Source organism: Canis lupus, chromosome X, assembly GCF_011100685.1.
Source record: "Canis lupus familiaris isolate Mischka breed German Shepherd chromosome X, alternate assembly UU_Cfam_GSD_1.0, whole genome shotgun sequence".
Classification (NCBI taxonomy): domain Eukaryota; kingdom Metazoa; phylum Chordata; class Mammalia; order Carnivora; family Canidae; genus Canis; species Canis lupus.
In genome coordinates this window covers 98,912,343-98,931,363 of record NC_049260.1, presented here as the reverse complement: position 1 = coordinate 98,931,363, position 19,021 = coordinate 98,912,343, and the positions used below count along the sequence as shown (strand labels likewise).

The window sequence follows — 19,021 nt, the reverse complement described above, 5'->3', positions numbered from 1 at the left end:
TGCCTCCCTCTGTGTGTGTGTCTCTCATGAATAAATAAATAAATACAAACTTTTTAAAAATTGTTTTCAGATTGCTCCATGGTACAACCTTCATCTGTATTAAGGCTGGTAGTCTTAGTAGAAGTTAGGAGAGTGGAAAACACTCAGATCTGGTCCTGTGGAACATCTATGCTTTGTCACTACTGCTCCTAACACCTAGGGTTTTGTGGGGTGCATGTGCCCCCTTTGAATCAGTATTGTTGTGTCCTTTGGGTAAATGCCTAGTGGTGAAATTTCTGGGTTGTAAAGTACCTCTATTTTTAATTTTTGAAGGAACCTCCCTACTGTTTTCCATGGTGGTTGCCATAATTTACATTTCACCAATAGTGTACCAGTGTTCTTTTTCCTCCACATCCTCACCAACACTTTTATTTTTTGATTAATTTATCTTTTTGTTTCTGTCAAAGATCTTTTTCCAATGTCTTTCTTAAGGCTCTTATTCTGTCTTGGACTGTGTTAGAATTCGCAGGTAAATTATGGGATATTGAGTTAAATCTAAATTTCAGATGAGAAATGAAATCTTTTTAATCATTTTAATATAAAAGTATGTCCCAAAATATTGCATGGGACATACTTACAATTTGGAAAAAATCCACTGTTCAAGTGAAATTCAGTTCAATTTAGTATCTTATATTTTCATTTGCTTAATTTGGCAACCCTTGACTAATGGCAAAAAAGTCCTTTTCTAGTCAATGTCCTTTCCAGTCCCCCTTCAACTCTAAGTCCATGATTATCTTTCTAAACCATAAATTGGATTATAGCAATTTCTTACTGAAAGAGAAACCTCCTTTGACTCCTCATTTCCTGTAAATTACTTCTGAATTACATAGCTTGACTTCTAAAGCCATTGGCAATCTGTTTTTAACATATCCTTAGAGCTATACCATCTATCACAGATTCCCAGTGTACATGTACCTTATACCACACTGGACTTCTCACTCTCGCTTGATCTTCCTTGAACTCATGCAGAATTTGTACATGTGATTTCCTTTATGTGAAGTTCCCATTCCTGCTTCATTACCTAGAAAATTCTTTTATAATGTAAGAGAAAATTCAAGTATTCTTTGCCTATTAATTCATATTAATTTGACCTGCTTCATCTCTTTCTGAATGTGCACACACTCCTCTTGGCAACCCATGTGAATGTAGGCTGTAGGCATCATGGTGTCTCACCCCTAGATGTGCCAGCAGGGATCTTCTATGAACAGAGACTGCTTCCTGCCCAACTCAGCACCCAGCCACACGTAGGGAAACATTTTATCAATGACACTGCCCCATCATCATGTGGTTTTTTGTTTTGTTTTTATATTTTTAAGCAGGCTTCATGCCCAATGTGCCTGTTTTTTCTTCACCCTGGATTGAAAAGGATGCTTGCATTGCATTTAGCTGTCCTGTCTCTTTAGGTTTCTGCAGTCTAGAAGAGTACTTCCTGTCCCCAGCCCCATTCTCAACAGCTCTAATCTCTTGTGATCAGACTCAGTTCTACAAGACCAGTCAGGAGTACCATGTTGGTGTTCTTGAGGGAAGGAGGCTTGAGCTTGGCCCTTCACTGAATACCTGCCTTCTTGCAGTACTTTTCTCTAGGAATTTTGGGGAGATACAGAGGAGGCAGCACTTGTAAGCACAAGCAAATCAACATCAGATTTAATTATTAACTCCTTTGAATTCCAGTATTTTTAATTTCAATGTTCCCAGTAGTGGCTTCAATAACTGTTTCTAATGCCACCTTTTTGTGGCAATTGCCACACTGTACTGTAATAATCTATTTACAGATTTGTCCCTGTCCCTACTAAGTTTTAAAACTTATTTGAGAGAGGAAGCACAGAGGGAGAGGGAGAGGGAGAAGCTGACTCCCCACTGAGCTAAGAGCTTGATTCAGGGTTTGATTGCATGGCTCTATCCCAGGACCCTGAAACTATGACCCAAGCTGAAGGCAGACGCTTAACCAACTGAGCCACCCAAGTGTCCTTATCCGTGTCCTCATTTGAGCTATCACAAACAAGTGGGGGCCATGTTTTATTCATCTATGGATCCCCAATACCTAGCTGAATGTCTGACATACTAGATATTCAATAAGTGTTTGACACACCTATAGATACCTCCTATCTTTAAATTCTTTGATATCTGAAGTAGAATCCTACTTTCTACTTTCCCTCCCCTAATACTCCTAAGTGGGTGTGTATGGGTGTGCCTTTGAAATTCTGTTTTTTCTTAAAGATTTTATTTATTTATTTATTCATGAGAGACACAGAGAAAGAGAGGCAGAGACATAGGCAGAGGGAGAAGCAGGCTCCACACAGGAAGCCTGATGTGGGACTCCAGGATCATGTCCTCAGCTGAAGGTAGACGCTTAACCGCTGAGCCACCCAGGCATCCCTGAAATTCTGGTTTTATGCACCAAAAATCACCCCACATAACATCTATTAAGCGCATCAATTCCCAAGTGTTTTCATCACTAAATTTTTCTAAAAATGCCATCACTAAAATGGCATTTTTATATGCCATTATAAGCAGAAACCCATTGAAATATCTAATTAAAAACAAAGCCCTTTTCTAAAAGTTCTTTGCCAATGATTTGCCTCCATAAGCATCTATCCAAAATTGCGTTAAATGCTATTCATGTAATTCAGGGAAAAAAAGTGGAGAAAATTAGAGGTGTAGAGAAGTTGTTAGCCAGGCTTTGGCTGTCATTTTTCCAGGAGTTAGAATATTTGGTTGGTCGTGAAAATTGTATTTCTCCTCCTTGGATAATATTGAAGACAGAAATTAGGAGTTGGGGATGCCTGCTGGCTCAGTGATGGAACGAACATGCAACTCTGGATTTGAGGGTCGTGAGTTTGAGCCCCACATTGGGCATGAAGCCTGATTAAAAATATAAAAACAAAACAAAAAAACCCCCACAAAACCCTAGGTGTTAGGAGCAGTAGTGACAAAGCATAGATGTTCCACAGGACCAGATCTGAGTGTTTTCCACTCTCCTAACTTCTACTAAGACTACCAGCCTTAATACAGATGAAGGTTGTACCATGGAGCAATCTGAAAACAATTTTTAAAAAGTTTGTATTTATTTATTTATTCATGAGAGACACACACACAGAGGGAGGCAGAGACACAGGCAGAGGGAAAAGCAGGCTTCCTGCAAGGAGCCCAGTGTGGGTCTTGATCCTAGGTCCTGGAGTCACATCTTGAGCTGAAGGCAGACACTCAACCACTGAGCCACCCAGGCATCCCCTGGAAAAAAATTTAGTAAAAGTCTAGTCACATTTGAAAGTTATAATGAAACTGGTAAAAGTACAAGGTTGAGCAAAAATAAAAACACTAATGCTTTAGAGAAGCTTGACTTTAAAGTAACTTTTTTCCTCTCTTCTGTAAGCCTCTGTTCCTCCCTTCTTAGCATTTTGTTTCAGAAACTCAGTACCACCCTAAAGACTTGAGGAAGGAGGCTGGTAGCACTTACACAATTCCTGCCAAAACCAGCTAGACCCTATATTCCCCTATAGAGCTCCCCAGCCCCTTCCTCTGGGCTTGGAATTTTTGAAGGCCATAACCTGCTGCATCCTACTTTGCCAGGCAAAGCAATGACATTATTGTTCCTTTTTATCCCAAACTCTGTCTTTGTGTTATATTTTGGCTCTGAAGCACGGAGGTCAGTTTTCTACAAGAGGGCATAAGCCTAGACCTAGAAGTAAAATACAGAGCAGACCTCTGGTAAGGCTTCAGGAAAATGAAACAATCTACTAAGTTGTTAATGGCCATGGGAGAAACAATTGGTCATTTAGAGACTGAGCAGCCCCCAAAATGGTCAGTTTTCATTAAAAAAACTATACATTTAAGAGTTTATATACATATCTATGTATATTTTCTATTAATTAAGCATATCCTTATAATTTGACATTTTTATCACTAATCATGGGAAGGTGAAAGGTTTCATTCCCTTGCTTATTTCAGGTACCTCATAACCTGCTCTCAAGTGAAAGCACAAGGAAAAGCCAACAGAAAATAATATAAATAAATAAATAAATAAAGTTAGCCTTTTTAAAAAAAGAGAAAGGTAGAGTATAAAGAATACAGTTGATACGATTGTAACAAAGTTATATGATGACAGATGGTAGCTACATTTATTGTGGTGAGCAGTGTATAGAATTATTGAATCACTATGTTGTGCACCTGAAACTAATATAACATTGCATCCAACTATACTTAAATGATAAAAATTTAAAAACAAAGTTACTGGAGTGCACAGATTCAAGAGATAACAAGGAGATAGAACTGGTTGGATTTTGTGACCAATTCAATATTGGAGGTTGAGAAGGAAGAAGGAGCCCTGGTGAGTCCTAGATTTCTAGCCCAAGAGACCTATTTAGGGATGGAGTAAGTACATTGGTAAAGAAACAGCACTCAGATTTGCACATATTGGGTTTAAACTACAGGAAATGTCCTAAGACTCTATCCTACTTACATTATTAGTCATAAAATACTATTTCTTTTATTAAGTGATGTAATAGTACATGGTTAGTGATGTTTCTAAAAATTCTATCTAAGAGGAGCTTGGAGCAATGAATGGTTAGAAAGGAGTCATTTGCACAGAAAAAGCATCTTTTCCATAGACATACTTAATGTGGATGGTTTTGAAGGAGACAATGGGGATCATTGGCCCAACCACAGAAAAGTATTATAGGCTTACTTTAAATGTTGTTTTATTGATCTCACCTAGAAAATGCCATCACCAACAAAATACCTTAGGACACTGTCATTCTCAATTATTTTTTAAGTTTGTGTTCACTCATTAAATACAAAAGCTAAGGAGGCATAGTCTTAAAACTTCTACATCTAATGGCTTGACCTAATGTAGCCTATTTACCTTTTCTAAAGAGACTCCCATCATCTTGCTCTTGCCCACATTTCTCGGGGTTTACCCATAAGGTTTTTATGGACCTTTCCTAGAAAAGGTAGAGATAAAGAGGATGCAATGAAACAGGTGTATCTGAAAGGCAAAACTTGACAGATGCCAAAACAAAAATAAAAAAGCACTTCAACCAATTTTTTTTATATAATAGAAACAACTTTTAACCAGAGGTTTGATCCTAAAATTATGAATTCCCTGAATATTTATTATTCTGCAAGAAATACCATCTTGTATTTTTATTTTAATTTTTTATATTAAGTGTCTATTATGAAAAAGCATTAGCTTAGAGCAAGTGACTGATAGCACCTGGGGCTACAGTTTCTTGTCATCTACATAGGTAAACATAAGGCTGGTCATTGGATATCACTTGCCACACACTGGATATAAGCATGTCTACTCACTTGTTATGTAGATAATACTAATTACGTTAGATCATTAGCATTTTCAACAGGGATATGTTGGTTCATAAACCCCAAGATTAACCAAAATGCTCATATCATATAAATGGAGAGAGTGTTCCATTAAGAACATACTTTTATTACAGTAGTGGTTCTTATAATGGGCTTAAGTCTTCATAAATGTCTGTGCCCTCATTTAAACAATTAGCACAGGATTAAAGTTCATCACTTGAACTTGAACATTTTAACAAAAACACATTTATACACCACATTACACAGATTTATTTCTGAATGTATAATACTGGGAAAGCAATTGCTGCTTATTTTTATTTAATTAACAATGAAGGATAAATGACATCAGCAAAGAAATATCAGCCAAAGGGGACCGAGTGCGTTTGTTACAGATCGCCTCATTAGCTTGTTTCCAAAATATGTTCACTGGAGTGAAAAGCAATCATGTGACTAGCTGAGTGACAAAACATCTGTTGTATTAACTCCAATAAGGCTACTGGGAGTGAGTAAGGACAAATTGTGCTCTTTTTTAAATCAGGTTAAGTGAAAACTGAGATTATGTCATTTGTGGTCTTGTCTCAGGCTGTTGTTTCTTCTAAAATAATAATAATAACAACAACAACAACAACAACAACAACTTAGGAGGTAAGGGTTGCCATTTACAGTTTTATGCTCTTTTTGTAAGTAAATGGTTTTCATCTGCTTTGTAATGAGTATAAATGCTGTAGCTGCAAATTGTCAAAAAAGCAACTATCCCTGTTCTTGAAAAAACACATCAGGGACTGAATGTACTTGTTATGTCTAAGTGAAAGATTCCAATAATTTTATAAGATAGATTCTTTGTACAAAATATCAGCTTCATTGTCAATCCTATTAGTAATTCATGAAGATAAAAAGAGTTGAGCACAGTTTTCACATTGTTGTCTAAATTCACATCTTAAGGAGAATATAGTTACTGAGAAGCATTTCAAATAGTTATCTATGTCAAGGATAAAGAATTTATACTATTATATGATGCCAAGAGAGTACATTTTTACCATAGAAAATTGACTGCTCATTAAGGTACTGTTATAATTTAACAAACAAGGTAAGAAATCACATATACAAACACACACACATATTTTGTGTATGTGAGAATGAATGAATGAATATAGTTTTAGATATACAAAAATTAGCATTATTTTAAAAAGAAGAAACATTTCCATTTGCTGTGATCTGTTGGTAAACCATCCACTTAATCATTGCTCTAAGGAATCCGTCATACATGGCAAGGTACCATTCTTTTGAAAGAATAGATCTCTAATTCCAAATGATCAGAAAGCAACACTTATAGAGATTTTCTCTGTCTTCTCTTTCTTTGTGTCAGTGTCACTCTGCTAATATGTGGAAAAATTGTTATTGGTAAATCATTTAGCAAGGGAAAGGACCCTCTTAACTTCAATACATTATGAAACTAGGCTCCTAATGTCTTGAATTATTTTGTCCCTAAGTGTAAATGAAATATACTATGATTTTTTAATTGTGAAAGTGATCCAGTAAAAATATTGTTCACTTTAGAATATAGCAATGATTATATATTTAATGCCAATAGTATAGCCAAGTTCCTACCAAATTTCCAAGTAATGTATTAGTAGTGTACCCTCCCCTCTACCTTCTGCTTTTCTTACTGAACAAATATTGAGAGTCTAGTACACCACATGCCTAACCATTTCTTTGTCCTCTTTTCCACTGTCTCAAGTAGATACTGAGATATTTTCATAAAACACATTGTGTGTTTTTGTGTGTAAATCACATTTATAGCCATATGAAAATGACTTTCTGATATGTTCTTGTTTATGTTCATTTTTCTAGCTTGAATTGATAAATATTTTATGAATTTTACCCGAGTTTATTATATTCACAAAATAATCCAGCCAGTATTTTTTTAATATCTTTGATTTGTCCTTCATTAGGTTTAGTACCATGAGGGATAAATAAAGCATTCTTACTATAAATATATATATCATAAAACAGACAATGTTTGGGAGTGCTTGGATAGGTTGACTCTCTAAATGATGTCCTCAGGGCAGCCCTAGTGGCTCAGCGGTTTAGCGTCGCTTTCAGCCCAGGTTCGTGATCCTGGAGACCTGGGACCGAGTCCCACCTCAGGCTCCTTCTCCCTCTGCCTATGTCTCTGCTTCTCTCTCTCTCTCTCTCTCTCTCTGTGTGTGTCTCATGAATAAATAAATAAAATCTTTTAAAAAAATTTTAAAAAATGATGTCCTCAGAGTAGACTTCATTGAGAAGGTAAATTTTAGCAAAAACTTGAAGTAATGAGAATGTCAGCCTTTTAGATATCTGTGGAAGAGTATTATACGTACAGGAAACAACTGGTGCAAAGATGCTTATAGCAAAAATGTGACTGACTTATTAGAGATAGCAAAGTGATCAGTGTGGCTGGACTGGAAGGGAGATAGGTGATGAAGTCTGAGAGTTAACAAAGGTGGAGCTTGTGTAGGGCTTTGTAAGCTAGTTGTCTCAGAGATGCAAGTAAAAGAGCTTAAGGTATGAAAACAGACCAAATCAGTTTATATAAATATATTCAGAGAGAAGTAATGTGCTGATCAGCTTACACAACCTCATGATCTCCCTTGAATATAGGGGTAGAGGGGCACGTGTCTGGCTCAGTCAGTGAAATATGTGACTCTTAATCTCAGAGTCTTAAGTTTGAACCCAACATTGGGCACAGAGTTTACTTAACAAATTAAATGTGGAGTGTGTGTGTCTGTGTGTGACATGTACATGGCATCAGCTTCCTAAGAACCACATAAATGCCCAGATAATTGAAAAAGAATGATGGACACTGCCAAAATAATCATAAATGTCCACTAAATAATTGGGAGATTTAAAAATATTTATAAGATACAGTTAAAAAAACAACTGAAAAAAATTAAGATTTTTACTTATCAAAACGAAGTCCACATATTAGCTTCTGTTTTGTGTTAACTGTGAAACAGATCAATCTCTAAAGGAGAGATATTCTTCTTTAACCATAAACTTACTCTTTCAAAGACAGTAGTGTGGCTATTTTCTTGATAGTCATTTCTATGCCATCTCTAGTTTCACTGATCAAATAATTTTGTTCAGCTGGATAAATAAATTGTTGAAGGAATGATGTTTTGTATTCTACAAGTCCAGAATCAAATAAATAATGTGATTTTTTTTTTTACTTTTTTGGTGAAATGGCAAGATACTCAGAGAATTAGGATTTTATAACTATTAAAATATATCAATCCTTATTGAAAATGTATAGCCTGGAGCACCTGGGTGGCTCAGTGATTGATTATCTGCCTTTGGTTCAGGTCGTGTTCCTGGGGTCCAAGGATCAAGTTCTACATCAGGCTCCCTGGAGGGAGCCCGATTCTCCCTCTGTCTATGTCTCTGCTTCTCTTTCTGTGACTTTCATGAATAAATAAATAAAATCTAAAAGAAAAGAAAAGAAAATGTATGGCCCTGGCATTTTAATTTTCTTATAGATCAGCCCCAGTAAACAACAGCAAAGGAGAAATGGGGCATGTATATCATAGTCCAGTCATAGAAAATAGTAAAAAAAAAAAAAAAAGCAAAAAGGAAAAACTATTATAAAATGATTTAAAAAAATAAATGTTAGTAAAATAGAATAGAATATAAACAATGGAAAGATTATAATGCTGATCAGGATTCATGTTTGTCACGTAGATGTGTTTTCCTTCATCCAATTATAGTTTCCACTTAAATCGGAGCTCATACAGTTTAAGTAGTATACAAGAAAAAGATTGATTGTGCTTATTTTCACTTTGAAGACAAAAATTCTTTTTATTTAAGCATTAAAATGATCTAAATCTGGAGTGCTTCTATCAGTAGTTTAGAAATGACTGCAGTCAATGTAAAGGAAGGGAATGGCTCTCCTGTATATTTTTCTTCAAAGAAGACATAAATATATATCACTGACAAAGTTAACTCTTCATTGTACAACCTGCTTTATTTTGATTTATACACTTCTAGAAGAAAAACAAATGAGAGTTTAAGGCCTCAGAATTCCAGGAAAGGTCATCCAGCCCCACATGTTGGTTCATTTGTCTTCTGTTGCATGTTTATAAATCAAGAAAGGTCATTAGGCACTTAAGATGGTAAGTGGGTGAGTAATGGACAAAAACAAAAGTAACAAATGATCACTGAACTTCTCAAGTAAACTCAAATAATTATATTACAACTCTCAATCCAATATCTAGCTTTACTGGGGGATTACCTTTGGAAAAAATATCCCAATACTAAATGCCCAGTTTTTGACTATTCACACAATATGTGGATCATGACACAAATGAAAATTTATATTATATTATGTACTGGAACTTTTATCTTCTGATTTTTGCATACCATGTTAAAATTTGAGGTTCATTCAAATTGTAAGGTCATGGTATCTTCTACCTGATTTTTGTTCTCTTTTCTAGCTTTTATCCTTGAAAACACACACACGCCCCAACACACACCATTCACTTGAGAGTCTGTATGCATGGGATTTTATTCTACAAATGACATGTACAAATATTTTTGATGAATTTACTTTGCATATTCAGTTATGAAAAGATCAGTTCAGAAAAAAAAAAACATAGAAAATTTGGTAAATTAATTTTACTGGCAGTTATATTGAGTTGAAAAATGGTGCTTGGCCCACTGGTTAGGTCAAAATTATTGAACTACTTGTTTATAGAGACATAGTTTCACTAAGCTTTATGTTAAAAAAAATAAGAAAAAAATACAACAAATTGGTGCTTCTGTTCTTAACAATATAAAAATATTGTTTTTACCACTTTACGACTTTAAGATTTAACTATGCAAATTTCATTCATATTTAAAACAAGGAAGGGATATTACTGATAGAAGTATGGGTAAAATGATGAATATGATATATTATTAAGTTATTTTTAATTCTTCCATACTGGTTATTTTATAATCCTTAATAACAGAAGCAAATATTCATTATAAGTTAGATAGGACAATTCATTTTTAATAGTAGCCTCTGTAGAAGATTGGGTCCCTTTGTTTTAAATGATTAATTTTGTTTTAAATGATTAATGTAATTCATTTAAAAAGGCGATGTTGAAGCATATGGATTTAAGTATATCTTATCTGATTGTAGCATTTTGGAAACTGCATTGAAATAAGAATCCTATTAATTTTATGCATGTAAAAAACAGACAGTATTTTATGGATTTGTTAAATGTATCATGCTTATCCAATGGTCATCCATTGCTTATTTTAAGACATCTGGGTTCTGACTGGAATGATAATCTATTTACAATTTGGTCCATTTTGAAATCTCAGAGTCATTTGGTTCCATTGATATTATTTCTATTGAGCAGTTTTTTACTAGAATGGTGGAAGAAGTGGAAAGATGCAAAATCATGCTTTGTAACAACCTGAAACCAAATAGATGGGATTTAAAAATCACCTTTGAAAAAAAAACAAAAAAAAAAAAAATCACCTTTGATATCATTTATTTCTAACATAAATTTTAATAACTTATCTATAAATTTACAGTGAAATCTTTGAGATTAAACAGTAATTAAAAACCTTCCAACAAGTAAATGTCCAGGACCAAATAGTTTTACTTATGAATTTTAACAAGCATTTAAAGGAGAATTAATGTCAACCCATATTAAACTATCCCAAAAATTGAAGAGAAGGGAACAACCTCAAAATCATTTTACAAGGCCAACATTGTCCTGATACTAAAGCCAGAAAAAGACACTCTAAGAAAACAAAACAAAACAGACCAATATCCCTGATGAACAGACATGTAAAAATTCTCAGCAAAATATCAGCATACCAAATTCAGCAGCATATTAAGAGGATTATACACCATGATCAAGCAGGATATAACCCTGGGATAGCTCAACATACACAAATCAATAAATGTAATACACCACATTAATAAAGACAAAAACCATATGATCATCTCAATAGATGCAGAAAAAAACATTTGACAAAATACAACATCCTTTCATGAAAAAAATAAATAAAACACCCAACAAATTTGGTATTGAATGCACATACCTCAGCATAATAAAGACCATGTATGACAAACCCACAGCTAATATATCCAATAGTGATAGTTTGGAGCATTTTCTTCTAAGATCAGGAATAAGAATAGCATGCCCACTATCACTACTCCTATTAAACATAGTACTGGAAGTCCTAGTCAAAGAAATTAAGCAAGAAAAATAAACAAAATGAATATAAATCAGAAAATAGAAGTAAATTTGTCTTTGTTTGCAGGTGGCATGACATTATACATAGAAAACCCAAAGGACTCCACCAAAGAACTGTGAGAATTAATCAACAGTTTCAGGAAGTTTGCAGGATATAAAATTAACATACAAAATCATTTGTGTTTCTATACACTGACAATAAAATATCTGAAAAAAATGAAAACAATTCCATCCACAATAGCATTAAAAACAATAAAATACTTAAGAATAAATTCAAACAAAGAGGTAAATATCTGTACACTGAAAACTACAAGATTCATAAATGAAATTGAAAAAGACACAAAAAATAGAAAAATGTACCAGGTTTATGTATTAGGAAAATTAACATTTTTTTATTGTAAGCTCTATGCCCAATTTGGTCCTTGAACTCATGACCTGGAAACCAAAAGTCACATGCTCTACTGAATAAGCCAGGCAGGAGCCCCAGGAAAATTAATATTGTTAAAGTGTCCATGGACACCTGAGTGGTTCAGCCAGTTAAGCACCCAACTCTTAATTTCCGCTCAGGTCATGATCTCAGGATGATGAGATTGAGCCCTGTGTCAGGCTCTGCACTGGGTATAAAGCCTGCTTAAGATTCTCTCTCTCCTTTTCCCTCTGCCCCTCTCTGCTCTCTTTCTCTCTCCCTCTCAAATAAATACAATAAATCTTTAAAAAAATAAAAATAGGGAAGCCTGGGTTGCTCAGCAATTGAGCATCTGCCTTTGGCTCAGGTCATGATCTCAGGTCCTGGGATCAAGTCCCACATTGGTCTCCCCACAGGGAACCTGCTTCTCCCTTTACCTATGTCTTTGCCTCTCTTTCTTTGTCTCTCACGAATAACCATACTACCCAAAGCCATCTATCGATTTAGTGTAATCCTTATCAAAATTCAAATGACATTTTCACAGAAAAAGAAAAAAATAATTCTAAAATTTTTATGGAACCAGAAATGGCACTGAATAGCCAAAACAATCATAAGAAAGGAGAACAAATTTAAAAGCATCACATTTCTTGATTTCAAACTACATTATAAAGTTATAGTAATCAAAACAGTATGACATTGGCATTAAAAACAGACACATAAACCAAAAGAACAGAATGCAGAGCCTCCAAATAAACCCTCACATGCTAAAATTCAACTAATTATCAACAAGGGAGTCAACTAATAATTAACAAGGGAGTAAATATTTGTTTCAGTGGAGAAAATATAGTCTTTTTAATAAATAATGTTGGAGAAAGTGAATAATTACATGCAGAATAATTAAATTGGACCCCTATCTTACACCATCCATGAAAACTAACTCACAATGTTTTAAAGATGTAAACATAAGAACTGAACTATAAAACTCCTAGAAGAAAACAGACAAAAAGCCCCTTGACATTGGTCTTGACAACAATTTTTTTGGATACGACAACAAAAGCACAGATAATAATAGCTAAAATATGGGATGTCATTCTTTGTCTTGTATATGTGAGCAATAGAAAGTAACTGCAAATTTAGAGTAAGATGATATACATATACTTCAATCAGAAAAAATAATAATTGGATGTCTAATTTATTGACTTTTTATGCACTTCTTTTAGAAAAATAAAACATACCTATTATATCAAATCAAATAACATAAATAATATTTTCCTCTCCACCAACCTCATTCCCTTGGTAGTAAAATGGCAGTCTGATTTCTTCTTCCATTCCTTCTTTCCTCTGTTTTTATGAGATACATTCAAACATACAAACACAAAGGAATATTTGTGATATGCTTATTGTCTTTTGCCCAGATTCCTATCATTGTCTCTTAAATGGTCTTATTGCCTCTAATCTGGTTCTGCTCCCAACACTTTAAATATAAAGAAGGAGTTTTTAGTTTGACCCCAATACCCTTAATGATTCAATCCCCACCTACCCTTCTACTCTCATGTCCTGCCACATATAATTTGTGCACCATCCACACATATTTAATTGTATTTCTTCAAAAGTTATATTATGGTGGTTTATTTCTTCAGATTTTTATATATTATGTTCCTCTTACTTAAAATGTGTTTTCCTTCTTTGTCTAGGTCAAAGCTACCTTTTATTTAAAACTTTTCTCAAAACCTAGGAATTATTTCCTGACTCATTGTTTTTCCCATTCACACTCTAGAAAACTGTAGACTTGTTACTCCTCCCAATCACAATTCTAGTCAAACCAATAAATGTTTTTAAGTTTTAATTTTAATTCTATTTAGTTAATATACAATGTTATATTAGTTTCATTCAACAGCCAGTGCTCATCACAAGTACACTCCTTAATCCCCATCATCTATTTCACCCATCCTTCCACCCACCTCCTCTCTGGTAACCATCAGTTTGTCCTCTGTAGTTGAGTCTGTTTCTTGCTTGCTCTCTCTCTCTCTCTCTCTCTCTCTTATTTTTTCTGCTTATTTGTCGGCTTTCTTAAATTCCACATATGAGTGAACTCATATGGTATTTATCTTTGACTGACTTATTCACTTAGCATTATACCCTTTAGTTCCAAAAATATGGAATGCTTCATGAATATGTTTGGTATTCTTGCACAGGGGCCATGATAATCTTTGTCATTCCAATTTTAGTATATGTGCTAACAAAGTGAGCATAAACTAGTCTATTTTTAAAGTCTGATGGTTGGGACACGTGGGAGCTCAGTCAGTAAAGCATCTGACTCTTTATTCTTAAGATTTTATTTATTCATTCATGAGAGACACACAGAGAGAGGCAGAGACATTAGCAGAGGAGAAGCAGGCTCACCTAAGGGAGCCCGACATGGGACTCTATCCTGGCACTCCAGGATCATGCCTTGGGCCCAAGGCAGGAGCCAAACTGCTGAGCCACCCAGGTCTCCCAACATCTGACTTTTTTTTTTAATAACTATTTTTTTTATTTTTTTATTTATTCATGATAGACACACACAGAGAGAGAGGCAGAGACACAGGCAGAGGGAGAAGCAGGCTCCATGCTGGGAGCCCGATGCGGGACTCGATCCCAGGACTCCAGGATCGGGCCCTGGGCCAAAGGAAGGTGATAAACCGCTGAGCCACCCAGGGATCCCCAACATCTGACTCTTTATCTCAGCTCAGGTCTTGATCTCAAGGTCCTGAGTTCAAGTCCCACTTCAGGCTCCATGCTGGGCATGGAGTCTACATAAACAAACAAACAAACAAACAAATAAATAAATAGGTAAGTAAGTCTGGGGGTTATATATTCCCATTTCCACATCAATGTAGCTGCAAGAAAGAAACTAAAGACTAAGAAATGGAAGATACTCTCCTCATACCATGGTAATGGATTATTTAGATATTCTTCTGCTTAGATTAATTTCTTATTTTTTTCATTATTCCAAAGAGTTTGGCCTGCCCAGAAGAAAATAAGAAATCAACAATAATTCTAATAATTACTAACATTTCACAGTTGAGAAAGTTAAACACAAAAAGTTAAATTCTTCTCTGAGTTACAGAGCTACTAAGTGACAGAACCAAAATTTTACCTCTAGAAGGACAACTGCAGAACACATGATCTAAACCATTATAAGATATTGATGTTTACTGGGGGACGGGGCAAGATGGCAGAAGACTAGGGTCCCCAAGTCACCTGTCCCCACCAACATACCTAAATAACTTTCAAATCATCCTGAAAACCTACAAATTCGGCCTGAGATTTAAAGAGAGAACAGCTGGAATGCTACAGTGAGAAGAGTTTGCACTTCTATCAAGGTAGGTAGATGGAAAAAAATAATAAAGAAATAAAAAGGCACCCAAGGGGGAGGGGCGCCCCAAGGAACGGGTTTAAGGCCGCATGTCGAGTGCCTCCAAGACAGGAAGGTCCAGGCCCAGAGAAGCAGGAGCTTCACCAATCTTCCCGGATGGAAAGGTGCACGCAGGGAGCTCAGACAGGATCCCAGGAGGGAAAGGGATGCCCTCAGGCTCCCAGGGGCACTAACGGAGGAACTGCACCTGGGGTAGAGCACGCCACACACCACAGGCCAAGGTCCCTAAAGGGCTGCAGCCCACACCTGGCAGGGCCTCAGGAGGAGCTCAGCTGGAGGTTGTGCGGGGGCGGGGGGGGCGGCTCCACACGGAGGGGAGTGTTGCAGGCCCTGGAGACCAGGGCACTGGGGGACACAGCCCAGGATTCTGCGCTCCCCCTGGGACAGGCAGAGGCCGGAAGGGCTCAGGACACCGAGGACGCTCCTGCCACCAGCTGGCCCAGAGCTGTGCAGATCGCCACCCCCCGCCCCCAGAGCACCCAGGCCCCTGCAGACTGAGAGCTGCGGTAGTTACTGCTGGAGCTGACTCCAGGGCTGGAGAGCTGGCCAGCGCCACTGTTGTTGTTCCTCCTGGTGTCACCTTGTACCTGGACTTAGCAGGGGCCTCACAGGATAAACAACTCCCACTGAGCCATGCACCTACAGGGGGCTGGGCAGCTCCCCCAGGGGCATACACCTGAGGATCAGCACAGCAGGTCCCTCCCCCTGAAGACCAGCTAGAAGGACAGGGGAAAAGCAAGTTATTGACCAAGCAGCACTGGAAAGTTCCAGGGAAGTCCAGGGATTTACAGTATATAGAATCGGAGGATACTCCCCCTTGTTTTTTGTTTTCTGTTTGTCCCCCCCCTTTTTTTATTTCTTTATTACTTTTTTCTCTCTCTCTCTCTTTTTCTCCTTTTTCCAGTACAACTTGTTTTTGACCACTCTGCACTGAGCAAAATGACTAGAAGGAAAATCACCACAAAAGAATCAGAAACAGTCATGTATCCCACAGTTACAAAATTTGGATTACAATTCAATGTCAGAAAGCCAATTCAGAAGCACAATTATAAAGCTACTGGTGGCTCTAGAAAAAGCATAAAGGATTCAAGAGACTTCATGACTGCAGAATTTAGATCTAATCAGGCCGAAATTAAAACTCAATTAAATGAGATGCAATCCAAACTGGAGGTCCTAACAATGAGGATTAACGAGGTAGAAGAATGAGTGAGTGACATAGAAGGCAAGTTGATGGCACGGAGGTAAACTGAGGAAAAGGATAAAAACAAAAGATCATGAGGATAAGCTAAGGAAAATAAATAACAGCCTCAGAAGGAAAAATCTACATTTAATTGGGGTTCCCGAGGGCACTGAAAGGGACAGAGGTCCAGAATATGTATTTGAACAAATCATAGTTGAGAACTTCCCTAACTTGAAAAGGGAAACAGGCATTCAGATCCAGGAGATAGAGAGATACCCCTAAAATCAATAAAAACCACTCAACACCTCAACATTTAATACTGAAATTTGCAAATTACAAAGATAAAGAGAAGATCCTTAAAGCAGCAGAGACAAGAAATCTCTGAATTTATGGGGAGAAGCATTAGGATAACAGCAGACCTCTCTCCACAGAGACCTGGCAGGCCAGAAAAGGCTGGCAGGATATATTCAGGGTCCTAAATGAGAAGAACCTGCATCCAAGAATACTTTATCCAGTAAGGCTCTCATTCAGAAGAGAAGGAGAGATAAAGAGCTTCCAAGATAGGCAAAAACTGAAAGAATATGTGACCACAAAACCAGCTCTCCAAGAAATATTAAGGGGGGACTCTGTAAAAGAAAGAGTAAGTCCAAGGAAACAATCCACAAAAACAGGGACTGAATAGATATCATGATGACACTAAATTCATAACTTTCAATAGTAACTCTGAACGTGAATGGGCTTAATGACCCCATCAAAAGGTGCAGGCTTTCAGACTGGATAAAAAAGCAAGACCTATCTATTTGCTGTCTACAAGAGACTCATTTTAGACATAAGAACACCTACAGCCTGAAAATAAAGGGTTGGAGAACCATTTACCATTCAAATTGTCCTCAAAAGAAAGCAGGGGTAGGAATCCTTATATCAGATAAATTAAAGTTTATCCCAAAGACTGTAGTAAGAGATGAAGAGGGACACTATATCATACATAAAGGATCTACACAAAAAGGGGACCTGCAGATCTCAGATGTGTGTTTTCTTCCCCCACCCTCTTCCATTTCATTTTTATTTTTTGTTTCTTTCTGTGCTTCAGTTTGGATAGCTACCATTGGCCTGTCTTCAACTTCACTGATTCCTGTCTTGGGCTATGTCCAGTCTGTGGTTAAATTCCTCTGATAGATTTTTTCATTTCAGATGTTTGTATTTTTCCATTCTAAAACTTCTATTTGGTTCTTTCATAAAGTTTCCATTTCTCTCTTAAATTTCCATCTCTTTATCCATCGTCTCATTTTACCTCTGAATTCTTTAAACTGTTTTCAAGTCTTTGTCTACCTATTCCAGCATCTGGGTCATGTGTGCATCTGTTTTAATTAACTGCATTTTCCTCTTTCACACAGCTAGTAATTCCGGATTATATTGTTGTACACTGTAGGTGACATGTTGTAAAGATTCTGGATTAAATTATCTTCCTCTAAAAAAAAAAATCATACTTAGATAATAATACACTTATACTTGGTGACTTGAATGTAGCGCTTTATATAATCGACAGATATTCTAAGCACAAGATCTCCAAAGAAAGAAGAGCCTTAAATGGTACACTGGACCAGATAGATTTCACAGATATTTACAGAACTTCAATCCAAAGGCAACTGAATACACATTCTTCTCAAGTGCACATAGAAATTTCTCCAGAATAGGCCACATACTGGATCAGAATTCAGGTCTTAACAAATACCAAAAGATTGGAATCATCCTCAGCATATTTTCAGACCATAATGCTTTGAAATTAGAATTAAATCACAAGAAGTTTGGAAGGATTTCAAACACGTGGAGGTTAAGGACCATCCTGCTAAAAGATGAAAGGGTCAACCAGGAAATTAGAGAAGAATTAAAAAGATTCATTGAAACTAATGACAATGAAGATAAAACTGTTCAAAATCTTTGGGATGCAGCAAAACCAGTCCTGAGGGGGAAATACGTCGCAATACAAGCATCCATCCAAAAACTGGAAACAACTCAAATACAAAAGCTAACCTTGCACCTAAAGGAGCTGGAGAAAAAAACATCAAATAGATCCTACCCCAGCAGAAGAAGAGAGTTAATAAAGATTCAAGCAGAACTGAATGAAATAGAGACCAGAAGAACTGTGGAACAGATCAACAAAACCAGGAGTTGGTTTTTTTGAAAGAATTAATAAGATAGATAAACCACTAGCCAGCCTTATTAAAAAGAAAAGAGAAAAGGCTCAAATTAATAAAATCATGAATGAGAAAGGAGAGATCACCACCAACACCAAGGAAATACAAATGATTTTAAAAACATATTATGAAAAAAAAAAACATATTATGAGCAGCTATACGCCAATAAATTAGGCAATTAGAAATAGAGAACACAGGCAACACCCTTTTTGAACTTGGCCACAGTAACTTCTTGCA

The 19,021-nt window shown here is 36.3% G+C and overlaps 1 non-coding gene across 1 annotated transcript; it reads right to left on the bottom strand.

Annotated features, from left to right (window-relative positions):
• Positions 1-14,141: 14,141 nt before the first annotated feature.
• On the bottom strand, positions 14,142-14,243 carry LOC119868617. The gene has a single exon (XR_005386611.1). It is a non-coding gene; the product is annotated as a U6 spliceosomal RNA (small nuclear RNA).
• Between the last annotated feature and the right edge of the window lie 4,778 nt (positions 14,244-19,021).